This window comes from Corvus hawaiiensis, chromosome 1 (genome assembly GCF_020740725.1).
Source record: "Corvus hawaiiensis isolate bCorHaw1 chromosome 1, bCorHaw1.pri.cur, whole genome shotgun sequence".
NCBI classification, from domain to species: Eukaryota; Metazoa; Chordata; class Aves; order Passeriformes; family Corvidae; genus Corvus; species Corvus hawaiiensis.
The window spans coordinates 96,570,746-96,574,344 of NC_063213.1; the positions used below are offsets into that span (position 1 = coordinate 96,570,746).

The window sequence follows — 3,599 nt, forward strand, 5'->3', positions numbered from 1 at the left end:
CCCCATAGCTCAGGGGGGCGGTGGGTGCAGTTTGGGGTGTCCTGCGTCCCCCCCATAGCTCAGGGGGGCGGTGGGTGCAGTTTGGGGTGCCCTGTGTCCCCCCACATCTCAGGAGGGTGGTGGGTGCAGTTTGGGGTGCCTTGTGTCCCCACATAGCTCAGAGTGGGTTTGGGTGCAGTTTGGGGTGTCCTGCGTCCCCACATAACTCAGAGTGGGTTTGGGTGCAGTTTGGGATGCCCTGTGTCCTCCCATAGCTCAGGGGGCGGTGGGTGCAGTTTGGGGTGCCTTGTGTCCCCCCACATCTCAGGAGGGTGGTGGGTGCAGCCTCGGGTGCCCTGTGTCCCCACATAGCTCAGGGTGGTTTTGGGTGCATTTTGGGGTGCCCTGTGTCCCCCCATAGCTCAGGGGGGCGGTGGGTGCAGTTTGGGGTGCCCTGTGTCCCTCCATAGCTCAGGGGGGCGGTGGGTGCAGTTTGGGGTGCCCTGTGTCCCCCCATAGCTCAGGGTGGTTTTGGGTGCATTTTGGGGTGCCCTGTGTCCCCCCATAGCTCAGGGGGGCGGTGGGTGCATTTTGGGGTGCCCTGTGTCCCCCCATAGCTCAGGGGGGCGGTGGGTGCAGTTTGGGGTGTCTTGTGTCCCCGCCAGCCCCTCAGGTCACCCCCACCCCCGTGTCTTGGGGACCTCCCAGCTCCCCCCATAGCTCGGGGGTCGGTGGGGGGGTGATCGGTACAGTTTGGGGTACCCTGTGCCCCCCAACCCCTTGGGTACCCCCACAGTTCCCTGTTTTTTTCCCCCTTTCCCGGAGCTGGGACAGCAGGGATGGGGGAGGAGGGAGCAGGAAAAGCGGGGGGCAAAAGCTGGGACCCCCCGAACGGGCAACGGGGGGCACAGGGCTGGCATCTGCCCCGTGTTTGTGTGTCCCCTGTGTCCCCCCCTCCGGTGCATCCCCGTCCACCGCCCCCTCCCCGCCCCGGGGTGACGGGATTCGCACCTCCCCTAACGCCCCCCGCGAATGGGGTGTTTGCCCTGCCCGGCCCTTATCGCCCGGCCCCTATCTCGGGATACGGCCCCCCCCGAGCGGATCCCCCAGACAGTGTCACCTCCATGTCCCCAAGCACGCGGGGGGCTCCGCCAGGGCGTCCCCGCGCTCCCCCAGACCTCTCCAATACACTTTGGGGCCATCCACGCCGGGATCATTCCCGGTTCCCAGAGGCACGGGGCGGCGGGGGGCTGTGGCATCACTCGGGGGGTTCGTCCCCAAGGGCAGCGAGGACAGGGGGGTCGCTGCGAGTGGGGCGCACTCCAGGGATGTGGAATCCCCCTTCCTTAGGTTTTCCCCCCTGGGAGATTCCCGCTGCCTCCGTGCCTCAGTTTCCCCAGCTGTGACATGAGAGGCTGAGGGGTGACACAGGGACAGTGGGGCTCGCACCGGGGTGACCCCAAACTTTTCTCCCGGTGTCCCGGGCCGTGCTGGTGCCCGGAACGGCCCGCCAGGATCCGGCCCCCCCCCCCTCCCCGCGTGTTTGCCCGGCAGCTTTGGGAGCAAATATTGACTCCGCTCCGGGGCACCATCACGGCCGCTGTCCCCATCCGTCCCCCGCTGGGCGCTCGCCCAGCGCGGCACCTCCGGATAATCCCCCCCAGCGCCACGGGGGTCCCGGACGGCGCCTCTGCTCCCACAAACCCCCGGTCTGGCAGTTTGGGGGGTCCCACGCACCCCCCCAAGCCCTGTGGAGGCCGCACAGCCCATCCCGCTCTCCGGGGTTTGGGGGGCTGGCGGGGCCGTGTCCCCCCACGAACACGCGGGATGAGAGTGGGGGGCGCATTCCGGGGGGCTGCAGCCTCTGGCCTCCCCCAGCCACGGACACTGGGGGTGTGGGGCAGGGGACATGGGGGGGATGTGAGTCTTGGGGGGTGCTCATGCGTGGGGTGGGGGTGTCCGTGGGTGGGGATGTCCCTGGGGGGTGTCTGTGGGTGCGGAGTGTTCGGATGTGGGGGGCTGTCTGTGGGTGGGGTGTAGCTGTGGTAGGGGGGTATTGGGGGGTGTGGGGGTGTCCGTATTTGTGGGGTGTCAGTGTGTGTGGGTGTCCGTGGGTGAGGGGTGTCCGTGGGTGGGGAATATGTCTGGGTGTGGGGGGCTGTCCGTGGGTGTGTATTACTGGGGGGGAGTGGGGTGTCAGCAGACAGGGGGGTCCGTGGGTAGTGGTGTCTGTGATGATGGGATGTCCGTGGGTGTGTGTTTGTGTGGATACGGGCTGCCAGTGGACAGGGGATGCCCGTGGATGGTGGTGTCTGTGATGATGGGATGTCCGTGGGTGCGGGATATCAGTGGACAGGGGGTGTCCGTGGCCGGCTGTCCCCGCGGTGACAGTGCAATCAGCGCCGGCGCGCAGGGCTCGGTAGCGGGGGTATAGCTCAGTGGTAGAGCATTTGACTGCAGATCAAGAGGTCCCCGGTTCAAATCCGGGTGCCCCCTTGTTTTCTTCCCGTTCGTGGGGGGGTCCCCACTCTTATTTTTCTCACCCCTTCTCTTCGCCCCCCAACACCCCGGCAGCGAGGGGCGGCCGAGTCCCGCTCCCCCCGTCCCCCCCCGGCTCCCCCAGCCTCGGGTGTCCGTGCTGGGACCGTCGCTTTTTTTTGGAGAAGGACGGACCCACCTCTCGGGGATCCCCCCCAAAAATGTTGCTTTCCCGCATTTGCTTCCCCAGCTCAGACCCCCACACTGTCCCCGCGCCCCCCGGCTTTGTCCGTGGGATGGGGGGCTGGGATGGGGGGGGTCAGCATCGCTCTCCAGGCCCTGGGCACGGGGCACATCTTGGGGGGGGTCTGAACCCTCCTCCTGCCCCGGCACCCAGGGCTGAGGGGCTGGGGTGTAGCCGGAGCCCCCCCAAAACGCTGCCCAAATTATGGGGTGGCCAGAAGTCTGTTTGGCTGAATGTGGGGGGCTGGAGGGTCGGGTTCTCCCGGCGCTCTGCAGTGCCAGCAGGACCCCCACCCTGTTCCCCACACCCTGTGCCCCTGCTCCTCTGCCCCCCACCCTGTGCCCCCCAAGTCCCCAATATCCGCTGCTCCTTCTCCAAAGGGAAAACCTGGGGGGGTTTGGGAAGGACACAAACCCTCCTGCAGCGGAGACGCGTCCCCTGCGGGTCTGTGGATGGGGGGCCCCGAGGGAGCGAGGGGTGGGGGCGATGGGGAGCCGGCTTCCAAATGGGGGGGCTGCAGTGGTGCTGTGGCTTGGGGGGGGCCGCGTACCCGCGCGGGGCCGGTGGGCTCAGCCCAGAGCCCCCCCGCCACCCCGCAGCCCAGAGCGGGGTCACCCCAGGGCTACCCACGGTGGGGACAGCACGGGGGACCCCAAACCTCGCTGGAGCCCCAGCTCGGCCCCAAAAAACGGAGAGGAGGATGGTGAGCACCCGGAGATGTCGCTCCGGGGTGAGGGGCGCCGGCCCAGCGCGGGGATGGACGAACATTCCCGATCCCCCAGGGCGCACGGCGGTCCTGCTGCCGGCTCCGGCTCCATCCCTTCCCATCCCATCCCATCCCAACCCTTCCCAATCCATCTCCACCCCCGGCCCCGCCCCTGGCCCCGCCCGGCTCCGG

At 68.2% G+C, this 3,599-nt stretch overlaps 1 non-coding gene across 1 annotated transcript; it reads left to right on the top strand.

Annotated features, from left to right (window-relative positions):
- The first annotated feature begins 2,403 nt into the window (after positions 1-2,403).
- On the top strand, positions 2,404-2,475 carry TRNAC-GCA. Its single transcript has one exon. It is a non-coding gene; the product is annotated as a tRNA-Cys (tRNA).
- The last annotated feature ends 1,124 nt before the right edge of the window (positions 2,476-3,599 follow it).